We start from the raw sequence: 16,383 nt of genomic DNA on the forward strand, positions 1-16,383 counted from the left end.
TATGATTCATATATGTATATATACATATATATATGTGTGTGTATATGTATGTATGTATGTGTGTATATATATATAAAACAGGCTTGCTCAGAAACTGATCTACTGGGGGCAATTTCTTAATTTAGGTTCTCAGTTCCAAACTGAATCTAGCTTGTGCCATGTTGACATAAAACTAGTCAGCATATTATCTTTCTATTATTTTAGCAAAATCCCTGTGGAAATCATTATATAAATATGAAAAATTTTTAATACAGTTTCAAGAGTTGGAGACATTGGCCATTCATCTGCTAGCTCTCTTTCTTTGAGCAAGTGGTAAGAGATCCAGTGCCGAATTGAAAACAACATGAAGCAATCACATTTACCTGATGTAGAACAATGTTCATCCAGTAGAATAGCTCTCCTACAGAGGATAATATCAGGAGATAGAGGCATGCAGATCTCTGAGTTTGAGTGAGTTCTGTTCAGTCACTTGAGTTCAGTCAGTCAGCACAAGAGGTGCAGACTTGACTTCAGTTGTGTTCAGCTCATGCGGTAGAGCAGTTGAAGCCAAATAATAAGAAGGAGCCAGAGCGTCAGAATAAATTGCCATAGTTAGTTTGATGCCAGCCAGATCAATTCAGTGAGAAGCTGAGAGAAGCCACTTTGAATCAGTCAGCTTGGAGAGGCATTTGAGCCCAAAGTGCTGAGCTAGAGTTCAGAAAGAAATAGAAATGGTGAGCTTATTAAGCATTAAGCCTCTGAGAGGAAAATTATATCAGGTAACTAAAAGTTACTTTTACAACTAGGTGCTGGCAATAAAGAAGAAAAAGGGAAGGCACTAGGCCTATAGTCTCCCTTGAGAACATGTTATAGATATATTGGTATGTGTATGGAAAGATAAATAAATATAGGTATATAGATATATAGATATATAGATATATAGATATATAGATATATAGATATATAGATATATAGATATATAGATATATAGATATATAGATATATAGATATATAGATATATAGATATATAGATATATAGATATATAGATATATAGATATATAGATATATAGATATATAGATATATAGATATATAGATATATAGATATATAGATATATAGATATATAGATATATAGATATATAGACATATAGACATATAGACATATAGACATATAGACATATAGACATATAGACATATAGACATATAGACATATAGACATATAGACATATAGACATATAGACATATAGACATATAGACATATAGACATATAGACATATAGATATATAGATATATAGATATATAGATATATAGATATATAGCTTAGATAGGTATATATATTATATAGATGGATAGGTAGGTAGATAGATACAAAGAAAGAAAGAAAGAAAGAAAGAAAGAAAGAAAGGAAGGAAGGAAGGAAGGAAGGAAGGAAGGAAGGAAGGAAGGAAGGAAGGAAGAAAGAAAGAAAGAAAGAAAGAAAGAAAGAAAGAAAGAAAGAAAGAAAGAAAGAAAGAAAGAAAGAAAGAAAGAGAGAGGAAAAGGTGGCTGTTTATGGATTTGGAGCATTCTTTGTCCCGAGAAGAGTTGTGAATTTATAGTTGCCGGGATGTTTAAAATCAATACAGAGTTCCAACTATAAAATTTTAAAAAAATCCCTGTGCTATTTAGATCACCTGTGTTTGAATTGTTTGTCACTGGAGTTTTATACCTACACCCACTTCACAGAGTATTGTGTTTGCTCATCCTCCGGAGTTTGATGACAAGACCCTATATAAAGCAACATATACCTTAGTCGTAGGACTCAATCTCAACGCTTCATTTCTTCTACCTAGATTTCATCATGATAGCGATTGCTAAGCATATCACCAGAGGAGAAAATTATTCAAAATACGTGAAGCCTGAAAGCTAAAGTAATTACTGCTTAGGTAAAATATAACCTCTGGCGAATAGTAGAATGAATGTTTCAAAAGTAACCACAAACTTTTGGGTATGAATTTGACCCTGCTCTACAAAATACAACATATGCTTAATACCATTAACTCTGCCCCGTATCTGCAAATGACTAGGTTATAGGGCCTAAAAGAGAACCTACTGGTCAATATACAAAGAAAGGTACTTATGGATTATTAGCCTAAATGTGACCTCTATAAAATATCACTCCCTTTAAGGCTTAAGGATTATAACAAAAGAAGGAACAGGATGATTGTAAGAGACAGAAGTGTTTCCAGCAAAAGAGTTTACCATACACCACAGTGAAGTTGAACATTTCAACTTGCCATGAATGAGACTTCATGCATGAATATTGCCCAAGATCAAGCCAAACAAATCCCTAGCTTGCATAGGGTTCATGAAGTGTCACACTTATCTGCAGATTTATTGGCTGTTGAAAGAGGAAGACTCATTTTTCTTCAGAGATGCAATCCCTAATACACTACCAATGCTCAATAGATGGTTCAACACTATTGCAAATATGCACAAATTCAATAGGCTCTGTGTATTTTATATTAAATTAAAGGAAAGAAAGCTCTTGAAGTAACGAAAGAAATGTCAGCATGGGTAGAAAAGGTGAGGAACTGAAGTCTTGGTAAGAACCAAACATACTGTATGAATGAAGAAATTATAATTAAAATATTTTAAAAATAATTATGTTTTGTAATCTCTTGGTAAGGTTAATGCAATTGATTAAGTAAAATAGGGTTCAGTATAATTATAATGGTAAACTAATGAGCAATCAATTTTGAATATAATTTTGAAAAAAAATCTGTAACATAGCCTTTAAATTGATTTCATTTTCTCTGAACTAAATACATTTATTTTTTATTTCAGAATTTGTTTGCTTTCCTTCAAATGACACCTGTGTATCACATGAATCATGCACTTTTGTTTATTGTTTATATATGAATAGTATTCATATTTGTGACATGAATTTATTCTGATTTGGATGGTCTTAGACGATAAAATATTTATTTGAATATGATTCTTCCATTAATATTTCTAAGTGATGATAAAATCATAAAAATGGATTTACATTAGACTTACATTAACATAACAGATTTATTTTAGAGCCATCCAACTACTAGAATAACTAAGCACTGTCTGTATAATACTTTGAAATATATTTGAAATAAATTTAATTATCATAATTATATTTAATAACATAGTGTTTGTACTATGAAGCAGGTTTCACATTCTTATAAAGTACATAATTTTACTTTTTCTCAAATTACACATACAAACAAATATATTATGTACCTTAAAATATTATGTCAAACATTAATTGTTATCAAATATCGGGAACCCCGATAATTATTTGAGAATCTATAGGCAGTAATATTCCTGTTTTTCCTGCCAATGCTTTCTACTTCAGAGAACAGTTCATTTCTGTGTGGTGGTAATTATAAATTCATACAAATAATGAATATACATTCTTTAAAATAGTTTAAGCCCACTGTATAATTAGTCAGGCTTTTTTTTTTTTATAGAACAGGAATATTCAGTCGAAAAAGCTACTTCTGCTACATATGCAGCTAGAGACAGGAGCTCTGGGGGTTACTGGTTAGTTCATATTGTTGTTCCACCTATAGGGTTGCAGAACCCTTCAGCTCCTTGGGTGCTTTCTCTAGCTTCTCCATTGGGGGCCCTGTGTTCCATCCAATAGCTGATTGTGAGCATCCACTTATGTATTTGCCAGGCACTGGCATAGCCTCATATGAGACAGCCAATGGGAAAAGAGGCCCCTTGGTATTGTAAACTTTATATGCCCCAGCACAGGGGAATGCCAGGGCCAAGAAGAGGGAGTGGGTGGGTAGGGAAGCCGGGCAGGTTGGGGAGGATATAGGGAACTTTCCGGATAGCATTTGTAATGTAAATAAAGAAAATATCTAATTTTTTAAAAAGTAAGAGAAGGAAGAAAACAAAAGAAAGAAAGAAAGAAAGAAAGAAAGAAAGAAAGAAAGAAAGAAAGAAAGAAAGAAAGAAAGAAAGAAAGAGCTACTTCTCATTGTTTTATCCTGGATGTGGAGTCGTGAAGATCCTTGAAATGCTGTTGATCTTTAGTCTGCTTTAGAAACTTGATTAAAATCCTGAAGAGGTTGGATCTTAATTTGGAAAACAAACAAAAACAAACACACAAAAAGCCAAAAGCAAATCAGACAACAACAACAACAACAACAACAACAACACCCTTGATAGTAGAATTAAAAGGTTGGTACTGAGTGTGATGACAAACAAGCAAATCCCTTTTCCTTATTCTATACGCTTTTTTTTTTTCTGGGCTGCCATCCAAAAAGTATGGCACAGATTTAGGTTGAGTCTTCCTGCTTCAAATAAACCAATCAGGAAAATAGCTTTCTTGAGTTCTCAGAAGCTTGAAGTTTGCTTGATTTCAGATGCAATCAAGTAGACAACTAAAATTAGTTATCATGCCTACAGAATTAGTGATTTTTCTCTTCCCCTGTAGGATTTTTCCAATAACAACTTATGTTACTAAATATCCTATATAATTTTGTACATCTAGATTTTTACTAACAGACTATTGAGTGGTAATAATGTGGAGACAAGAAAGCTCATTACAAAATTAAAATTTTTGGTAAGCAGAATACTTTTCCAGCCTAAATGACAAAGAGAGGAAGGGTTTGAACACATTGGTACTTAATTTCTGGAAAGTCAGGTCAGTTTTATTAAAATCCAGATGTAATGCTATAGTTAACAACTCCAGAAATATAGTGAAGAAAAACAGTACTTATTAAAGTAATTACATACATAATGTATTTCTCAATATTCCATTAGTGCTTCAGTGCCTAAAGCATGCACCTACCTTTCAGTGGCAGGAAGAATGAATACTGTCAAACAAAACATCACAGGGTAGAAACATTATGATGAGGTCAGTTTTGCAGCAATACGGGGGAAATTGCATAGTGACAGCTGTACAATTGTGACAACATCTGAATGGAAAAGTCATGGACACAATAGCTCTTAGTCAGAGCATTTTTATAGATGCCATTGTGAGGGGCATACATGTAGCTATCACAGAACTGCCAATGCTACACTATGAGAGATGTCTTTTTTATTTGACAATTTCAGAAAGAATAAAATTTAAATTTAAAATATAATATGGTACATCTAAACTAAACTCTGAAGTAACATGAAAATCTATACCAAATCCATCTATCTTGTCTATCAATATCTATATATCTAATCTATATATCTATACATCATCTATTTATCTATATACCTTTATAGATATGGTATCCATATACCATGATAGATATATGTATCCATATATCCATCTATCTACCTATATCATCTACAAATATGTCTACATCTACATTGACATATATTTATACATATATATTTACATATGTATATATATCAATACCTATGCATTATCTATATTCATATTCATATCATATACAGATATGCATATGATATATATTTATTTTATATATGTACATATAAAAATCATATAAATGAGAGTTCTCAAGAAAAAGTAAGAAGGAAAGCAATATAAGTCAGAGCTCCAATAACTGGGTTTGTTGTACACAAATATAATGTGATTTACCCTTTTGCATATTTGCAATTAATCTATTTATATACATAATTTTATATCAAATGATTTTATGTGACTGAATAATGTAAATCATTAGTGATGTGCTATGCATATTTTAAACTTGATTGTATATAGCAAAATTTCCAATTAAAATATGAATATACTTTGATAATTAGATTTCTTATTTCACAATATTCTTGTCAATCTTCATCAGTGTTAAAGTTTTAAATTCAGGACAGGGTTTAATATTATGAAACTTCTGATTACTATTCAGGACAAATTTTATTAATTGCTAATAGCTAGCATGAAGTGTTAATGACTTTCAACTCTTAGATCTAAGTGCTTTCTGGCCACTGAGATGGATCTGCTTTTTATAAATGTAGTTTTTTTTTTATAAGTAACATTTTCTGTCATTTTATTTATTTATTATTTATTTATCTATCATCTATCTATATCTCTATCTATCTATCTATCTATCATCTATCTATCTATCTATCTATCTATCTATCTATCTATCTATCTATCTATTCATTTGCTTTATATTCCAGTTGCACCCCCTACCTTCCTCTCTACCTTTTTAAGTGCATTCTTCCAGATGTGCACTTAAAAATCCTTTCTCCTATTACCCCCTCTCCTCCTCAGAGAAAGAGAAAAACCCTTGGGTACCACTGTACCCTGCATATCCTTTACAACAGTTAGGGCAACTACATGAAATCAAAGACATTTGCTACAACCAGTCACTGCACGATCTTTGCTTGGTGGTTCAGTTTGTAAATTCCCATGAGTCCATGTTAGTTAAATCTACAGTCATCTTGTGGTGTCCTTAAACTTTCTGGCTGGCTCAAGCCTAACCCCCATTATTCTACAATATCCCCCAAGCTTCATATGATATTTGGCTGTGGGTCCCAGCTTCTGTTTCCATTAGATTCTGGATGAAGCATCTGAGGAGACAATTATGCTATACTTCTATCTGCCAGCATAGCAGAGTACTTTTAATAGTTTCAAGAGTTGGCTCTGTTCCTATGGATAGGACTTAAATTGGGCCAGTCATGGGAGGCCATTCCCTCAATCTCTGCTCCATCTTTTGCCCTGCACATCTTGTAGACAGGACAAATTTTGTTCTGAAGTTTTTGTGCAAGGGTTGGCGTTCCCCTCCCTCCATTAGAAGTTCCACCTGGTAACTAGTTGTTACTTCAGTTTCCATGTCACCCAATGCTAAGTCTCATCTATAGTCATCCCCATAGACTCCTAGGAGGTTCCCCTGACCAGGTCTACTTGGCTGAGAGATGTTCCCCACCAATTTTTCTTCTTTTTCCCTGTCCCTTCAACTTCCCCCTGCTCACATCTGATCCCAGTTCTCCTTCTCCTTAAACTTATGCCCCTCCTCATTTCCTTCCTCTCTCTACTTCCAATGACTATTTTACTTCCTCTTCTGAGTGAGATATACATATCTTCCCTTGGTCACTCCTCATTACTTACCTTCTTTGGCTCTGTGGATTGAAATATTGTTTTCCTGTACTTTATAGCTAATGTCCTCTTATAAGTGAGTACATACCATGCTTGTCTTTCTTGGTCTGGGTTACCATACGCATGTTATTCTCTACTTCCATCCATTTGGCTCCATGCAAATTTTGTGATACTATTTTTAAATAGCTGAATAGAATTATATAGATGTACCACATATTTTTTAAATCCATTCTTCAGTTCAGGAAATCGAGGTTGTTTTCAGTTTCAAGCTATTATGAATAAAGCTGCTAAGAACACAGTTGAGCAAGTGTACTTGTGGTATAGTGGGGAATCTTTTGGGTATGTGCCCAGGAGTGACAAAGCTGGGTCTTGGGCTATTATTAATTTTCTGAAATGCCACCAAACTTATTTTCCATTCTTGTTCATGTTTGAACTCCCCTAAGCAATGGAGGTATGTCCCTGAGCTCTACATCCTCACCACCATGAGCAGTCAATTTAGTTTTTGATCTTTATCACTCTGATGGGTGTAAAATAGAATCTCAGAATTGTTTTGATTTATATTTTCCTAATGACTAAGGGCATTGAAGATTTATTTATCTGCTTATGGCCATTAGATATCCCTCTGTTGAGAATTTTCTATTTATCTCTGTACTCGACTTTTTAATTGTGTAATTTGGCTTATTGTTGTCAAATTTATTGAGTTCTTTATATATTTTGGATATTAGTCTTCTATTGGATGTACAGTGGATGAAGATTTTTATCCATTCTGTAGACAACTTATTTGTCCAATTGATGGTGTTCTCAGCCTTGAAGATATTTTTCAGTTTTTTGAGGTCCTACTCATTTATACTGATCTTAGCATCTGAGCTATTGGTATTTTGTTCAGGAATTTGTATCCTGCGGCATTGTGTTCAAGGAAGTTCCCTAGTTTCTCTTTATTAGATTTAGAGAATCCCATTTTATGTTATTTTTTTTTGATCCACTGGGACTTGACTTTTATGCACACTTAAATATGAGTCTATTTCCATTCTTCTACATGGACACTTCCAGTTAGACTATCACCATTTGATAAAGATACTTTGCTTGTTTGTTTTTTTTTTTTCATTGTATGATGTTGAGATCTTTGTAAAGAAAAATCATAAGTCCAAAAGCTTATGGATTTATTTCAGTTTTATTCCACCAAACAACCTGTCTTTTTATGCCAATACCATGTGGTATTTATTACCTTTGCTCTGTCATACAGCTTAAAATTAGGGATAGTGAAACCAGGCATAATTTTTATTTTACTTTTGATGAAACTTAGGTCCAGTTAGACACAGTTAGTGGCCACCAACATATGAGTACCACTTATTGCACTTATATGAATATTTTTGTGCACTGGGAATGGCCATAGTTCATGGATATTGCAGCTGAGTAAGATTATGCAACTTCTTCTTCCTTGTGTGCCTTGTATAGTATTTTCTGGTACTATAGTGGCTGGAGTTAAGAAATGACCTAGTCCAAAAATCTTTTTATTGCAGCAGAGATGTTACAGGGAAGAAAAAGAAATAAAATACTGAGTGGTTTCAAGATATGCCAAATTCATTTTTTCCCTACATACTACATATGATTCATGTTTGTTAAATTTTTTTTAGCACTTCTATCTTTTTCTTTCTTGGGACCTTGCAAAGTTTCTGTTATAAAATTTCTTTTCCATGCAACTATCTGTATGTCTTACTTTTTGTTAGTGAAGAGGTTTTAGAAACATTTGCCACAGATAAAAATGTGCTGTAGGCACAATTTCCACTTACACGAGCTTGAAGATACTTCAGAATATCTTATGATTCCATGAAATGCAAGTCTGCCAGAAATGTACATTCCTTGATCTCTAAGATCCCCATTTACTTCAGTTATGTAGGATTCAGGCAGCTGTCAGTTTATGAGAGCATCTCAGAGTAGTATAGATATCACAATATTCAGAAAAGAGAGCAAGGTGAATGCCCTACTATATATTTTTCCTAAGTATAATAGATTGATCCATCACATAGCTTGTTTCTTTGTATTGTTAATAATTTTAGTAGAAAATAGACATAAATTAAAATTATTTAATGCATGCCTCTGACTCTCATCAGCATTTGAACATCTATATGATTTTAAGTAGGATTTTATAAATAAAATAAAAGTAATCTTAGCTTATAATGCTCATGACCACAACTAATACAATTTCTATATTTTAAATTATTTCTTAGATACAGTTTAATTATGACCAGGAATCCAAGTTACATGATATAGTTTTAGAAAGACAGATGACTTATTTTGAAGTAGAGTTATATTTAAATGGCATATAGGACTCATCTAATTTTATCAGATATTTTTTCTCTTATTTAAAAAAATAATATTGGCGAATATTATTTTACATTACTTCTCTTATGGTAAAGGTTAAAATTTATCTCTTTACTGTAAGTATGACATCTATTCAGGTTCTAGTATGTAAATTTTGCATAATGCAGTAAGTACCCCCAGAAAACCAAAACATTAAAGAGCAAATTGAGATAATATCTTCTGAAATGTTTAACATATGGTACAATCAGAGACAGATTGAATTTTAGACTGTATTTACTATGCATTGAATCAATATAAGTATGCATCATTCTGTTCTAAAGAATTAAATTTAAAATAATTTGAATTTAGTATCAGTCTAGTTTCTTTTTCTATTCACTTGGAGTATTTGCATGTTCCCTCAGTGCCAGGATTTTAATATTGTAGAAAACCTTGCAAATCCTATGAAATAAAAATTCCAATGAAAATCATCAAAAAATATGTGAGTCATATTGCATCTTAGAATGAAGTAAAAATTCTCAAATACCTAATTAACTTCTTGACTATATGATTCAAGAATAATCAATATTTTGATCAATAAATGTAGAATTAAAGTACATCATGACTGACGTATATGACTCACAGGAAATCATTATCTGATTGCTCTTCTCTCCAACATATATTATGAAAATTCTTCTTGTAAAGGCATGAGAATAAGGCCCAATGAGATTTCTCTTCTACTAATTTATGGTTGATTAAACTCACAGTCAGAAATGTTAACAATTTCTTTCTTTTTTTTTTTTTTTTTTTCAAAACTAATGTTGACAATATAAATCTTGAATTCTTTTAGAATAGTGATTCTTAATTTTCCTAGTGCTTTAACCCTGTCATACCATTTCTCACGTTGTGGTGACCACTAGCCACAAAATTATTTTGTTGATGATTCATGATTGTAATTTTGCTTGTGTTATGGATGGTAATGTAAATATCTGATAGCAGAAAATCTGATATGCGACTGCTGTGAAATTGTCATTTAACCCGAAAGGAGTCATGACTCACAGGTTGAGAAGAGCTATTCTAGAAGCCAGTGACTCATTTATAAACTGGATGGCCTTCAGGGTAATCTATCTATCTATCTTTCTATCTATCTATCTATCTATCTATCTATCTATCTATCTATCTATCTATCATCTATCGATCATTTATTTGTTTCCAAGGAGAGACATAGCTTACTCATATCCTGTTTTGCCATTTACCCTTGTTTTTTTTTTTTTTTTTTTTTTTTTTTTTAAAGCATGGCCATCATTAGTGAACATACATTAGGCTCTACACAGCTGAATGCAACTGTATGTGACACTTATTTGAAATGATGCAGTTGATCAAGAAAGCAAATAGAGGCAAATTATTCTTTAAAGTGCAATTAAAGAGAATTATAGTTCACTTATTGAATTACATTTACATATACATCCGTTGGCTAGGAACTTTAGGAAATATGAGATATAGGACAGCGTTAGAAATGACTTTTTTCTTTGTAATGAAGTACTAACCAGTAATATTCTAAGATTAGAGCCCTAAAATTCATTTACATAATTATCCATTAAGGTGAACTTGAATATATACTGAAATACCATAAACAGAGTAAATAATTTGCTTGATTAGCTCAATTGAACCAATCATTTGTTTAGGAAAAAATGAACATTAGATAGTGTATTAGGATTTTTCAGAGAAACTGGATCAATAAATATAAGCTGTGTGGCAATAACATACACACATTTTGTGTCCTTGAAGCTTACATATCAGTTCACCACTACACTTTGCTTGCTGCTCAGCAAGCTATGAAAGAGGTTTGAACTGCCAGGGGTCAAATGAGCAAGTTGAAAAATTAAGCTTAAAATGAAAGAGTTAATCTCTTCATTGTTTTCGGAAATAGCTTAAACCAGAAACTCAAAGTATATTAGGAACTAGTTTTGACTCTATTTCCATCACTGAGCTGTGAGTCCACTAGAGAAATCTTAGAATCAAGTACATCAAAGCAGAAAGATTTTAAGGAAGTTGATTTTTAATAATATGAACATAAATCCATGTGGAGACAAGTTATTTTAACCTGAGGACTACCAGCATATGGACTATATTGAAGTATGATACAGAGTCTAAAAGTATTTTATTCAAATTATACTGATTAAAGGGAATAAAATTTGAATTATGCCTTCAAGTCAGCATCTATGTGGTGACCTAGCTTGTAAGAGACATAAAATTTCAAGTAGTCAGTTTTGAGTTGCGTTGACGAAGGATTGGCTAAATAGAACATCTCCTGTTGATTCTGATGATCAAATGTGGCATGACACAGTGTCTCAAGCAGTTCCTTACAATTCGTGATTAACAATAGCAACAAAATAATCAAAAATAGCAACCTTAGAGTTATCTTCTCTTGTAAACATAACCATCTATACATTTAAGATAGTATAGGAAAAGAACTGAGGGAATAGCTCACTAGCAAGGAGAACTTATCATCTTCCAGAGGACAGAACACTCATACCAGAAAGCCTGTAACCACCTGGAACACATGATCCATAGCATGGCATGTCTTACTCTTGCCCAGACAGACATATACATGCACATTTGAATACATGTATAGGCATGACGTGGCTCACACATACATACGGTATTCCTGAATCTGAAAATTATAGGGTTTTGTCATCTAGAAAATAGTTTTTATATTTCACTATGAATTCAATTCAATTGTACTGTATTCAGTCACTGATTTGTGTTTTAATGTCCCAGGCACTCCTTTGTAGTGGTTGTGCATTCTGGAGATATCAGAGACCACATCACTGACACGTAAACATCTCTTTGTAATATTAGCTAAATTATGGTAAAACAATAAAATCTTCCACAAAGTATTCCAGTATATTTTTCATTTGATCAATATGCTGATGCCTTCATGTTGGGAAGAACGCTAACAGAAGATTTTTTTGATTCAATGGTTCTACCTTTCTCAAAAGTACCCTTTAGATTTTAGTCAGCGAGAGATTTATAAACTATGTTATGCTACAAATGCATATCACTTGAAAATTAATGAAATGTTTAATCTATTTTAAGAATTATTACTTTATGCTAATTAAACTAGATTTCTTTTCAAAGTAGGGAGTCTGGGTCTAGGTCCATTGCTGTAATATGACAGTATGACCAAGGCGACTCTTATAAAGGACAACATTTAATTGGGGCTGGCTTATAGGTTCAAAGGTTCATTCCATTATCATCATCCTGGCAAGAATCATGGCAGCATTCAGACAAACAAGGTACTAGAGAAAGGCCAAGTGTTCTGCATCATGATCCAAAGTCAATGAGTAGAAGACTCTGAATCCTCTGGCACCTAGGAGCAGCATCTCAAATCCCACGCCTACAGAGACACACTTCCTCCAACAAGGCACATCTCTTAATACTGCCACGCCCTGAGACAACCATATTCAAAACACCGAAGCCTGTATTGTTTACTGCCAAATCTGAAGATATCTAGTTTTATTTACTATCATGTGGTTTCCAGCAGGAAATGTTTACTCTTTAAATGGATACCTCAGTTGATGACCAACACACAGTTGTTGGGTTTTTTTTTTTTTTAATTCTTTTTGTAGACAAGTTTATCTGATGTGTCTTTGAAATTTTTTTTTGTCTTACTGCCTTTTTAGTTGTATATTTTGCATATTACAGTTTCCCATTTTGTGCTTTTACAGATTTTGTTTGTCTGTGTCTTTTCTGTGTTTTTCTTTATTTTTTACTTAAAAAATGCTTTGATATTATTCTTTGCCTGTCTGATTTTTAAGAATGCAAGAAAGGAAGGGAATAGTATTGGGTGGGTAAGGAGATACGAAATTCTCAGAAGTGTTGGTTTTAGGAAATCATTATAAAAATATATCATATAAAAATAAAACTTACTTTCTATGAAAATATAGCATTTTTACATATATATTTTAATACACTTTATCAGTAGCAGATATTCATAGAAACTTAAAAATATTTTCAGTGTTAATTTTTACATGATCCTTCCTCTTGGTTGACCCATTCACTCAATATAGTTAATCCTATTTTGTTTCATTATTTCCTTTTGCTTTTTTGCTTTTTTATATTACTGTATTCTATTTCCCCTCTATCAAAAGATTCATCCCATTCCCATGTCTATTAACTGGTTTTCTTAACTGTTTATACAATAAATGAATTATGCATGTGCAAAGATTCAAAGACACCAAGCTAACATCTACTCATGAGGAAAAAAATAAAATCAAAATGTTGTTTTCTCATCTTAGTTATCTCGTTTAAGATGATTATTTCCAGTAATACCAATTTACCATGAAATGTTCGTATTTCTATATCTTAGTAGATACACACACTTTTATTATATATTCAGTAGTTTATGAACATTTGGGTTGTTTTTATAACTTGGCTATTGTGAATATAGCAGCAATGAAATGAACATTTTGTTTAAAATTGTTACATTTACTTAATGTATGTGTGAATGTGCATGGCATAGCATCTGTATGGCAGTCAGGGCACAACTTTCAGAAGTCAATTTTCGTCTTTTACCATATGTGTCCTGGGGATCCAATGGAAGCTTCTACTTTGAGCAAGTTTATTTTACCTGCTGAACCATCTCACCGGATATATGTATATTTTCTTATATAAGTCAAAGTACTTTGATTATCCATTCTAATGACTGGAGAACAATATTCTATTGACTATTTTTAAGTAGAATATAAATGTTAAGTTTAAAGGTTAAATATTAAAACAAATGAGGAATGGCAGAAAATAAATTCAATTTCACAAACACACACATACATCTGAATTTACCAATATATTAAATCACAGTTATATTAGTTTTTTGGCTTCTTTATTTATTGTTAATATATATACATATGTAAGAAACATGTTTATAATTTTTTTAGTAGGGCTTAGAGATTGCTCTATTTTCTTTTACCAAACTCATTTTTTTGTGGTTGCAGTGTAGTTCATCTTTCCTTTACATCCTGGAAATCATTCCATATATTTTCCTGGTTCTTTTTCAAAGTTATAATCTCTTTTTTAAAATTTGTTGTTACATGTGTTTGTGTGTGTGTGTGTTTTTTCCAGGTATGACAATTTATTATTAATAACTAATTCATTTGAGAATTTCATATAATATATTCTGATCATAGTCAACCACCTCTCTTCTTTAATTCCATCATATCTTAGTTCCTTACCTTATCTCAACAACTTTATGTCCTTCTCTAAAATTTACTGGATAACCTACCAATCCCAATTTGTGCTATCATACATCTGAGGGTGGAACATCTAATTGGAGCATGGTTGATTTGACAGTAATCACAGCCTACAAAAAAGTGTGAATAACCCTCCTCTAGAAAAGTTCAACTGTCTATGATCTTAGGAAGGGTTCGAGGCTTATTAAAAACTTTCTAAGACTTCTGTGACCCCATAATGATTTTTGACTCAGATTTCTCTCCATGTGCCTAAAGAACTAGCCTTGCATGTAAGAGGAGACCAAATAAAATAAGATCCCCCTGGGTCTCACAGTCTCATTAGGCACCACAGGAGCTGCTGGAGCAGATCTCTTCAAAATATACCATCTGACATTCAGGACAACCTTGACCACTATGAAGAGCCTTCAGTCCCTTCACCATGAGATAAACTCCCTTTCAGGGGTTGCTCTCTATAACTAGAGTTCTATAATTGATGACTGCCAAATAGAGAGGGGCTTGCATTATGTTGGAGGAAGAATACTGTTCTTTGTTAACAAATCTGGGATGGTGGGACAAAATATATGAATAATCAAAGAATTCCTCTGGGATATCCAAGCAATGCTATATGCCATGCTCAACCATATGGCACACAAATTCCTTTATGGTTTGGTATCTTCCCTTTTTTGGTCCTACCTTGGCCAATTTTTAAAACAACAGATAAGTAGCATTACAAAAAACACTGCCAATTGGATTTTGACTCTGTACCAAATTCTTTCCAACGTAGAGAATGAGGGCTACCATGGCTCCTCTCTATTATAAATAAAATGGGGAAGGAGGTATTGGAAAACCCTTGCTATTTAAGGTCATTCCAGTATGCCATGGCCAGATAGCTCCTCCGAGCTCAATGTATTTGGAGGATTGCCTTTTCCATAAGGGCTTCCCCTTCTCTGACATTAATGGGAATCTTGGGCCCCAACCTCACTACCTAAAGAAGGTCACTTATTCCTTGAAAAACCTTTAGCTTCCTCTTTCCTGAAAAGAACCCACTCACCAAGTACCTGACATTCCTGGAATGCCTCTCAATGCAAATGAGATATTTTCAGTACTTTAATCTCGAGCCAAAAATTTACATTTACTCACAAAACTCCTTCCCACTTTGCAAGGTTTCCTATATAGCTTTTGTTCACCCTGGAAATATAAGCTGTTTCACTGAAGACTGTTGGAGAACACTTTAGTCTAAAGAGCTGTAACACTAAAATCCTCCTAGAAGACCTCCCAGCTCTGCTCCCTGGCCCTCCCAACAGGACCAGCAGACCCCACCTATTCTGGGCTCTGCTTCATCTTTCCAGCCAAGTGTGCAACAGCATCTGGATACCCTGAGGGAAAAAGTGAAACCAAAGCTGATACCCAACAAAAGCACCTAAGTGAATCCATACTATCCTGTGCTGACTGTTGACTAGTTTGGTCATATGAAGGCAACCATACCTGCTATGGGCAGATATTCTGTCATGCAGAGGTTCTGTCATGTCTAGAAGACATTGTTTTTCTCAGTGTACCCTCATTCTTGCAATCTTTTCATTATATGTCCCAGATCATATTGGAGCCTTGTGTAAGTTGTATGATAATAGTTGTTTGTTCTGTTTGTGGCTTAATTTATTTATTTATTTATTTATTTATTTATTTATTTATTTATTTTTCCAGGCTTTGTTGACTTGTACATTTCTGTATTAACTGTATTATAGTATTCAAATAATCTTCATTAATGCTGTGTGAGAACTGCAATATGAACCATAGGTTCATAGCTAGATACATAATACCAATAGTATATCCTATTGGGGAGATGACTTTTACTCTGAAAGTAGT

This window comes from Mus caroli, unplaced genomic scaffold (assembly GCF_978045245.1).
Source record: "Mus caroli unplaced genomic scaffold, Mus_caroli_1 scaffold_4, whole genome shotgun sequence".
In the NCBI taxonomy this organism is placed as follows: Eukaryota; Metazoa; Chordata; class Mammalia; order Rodentia; family Muridae; genus Mus; species Mus caroli.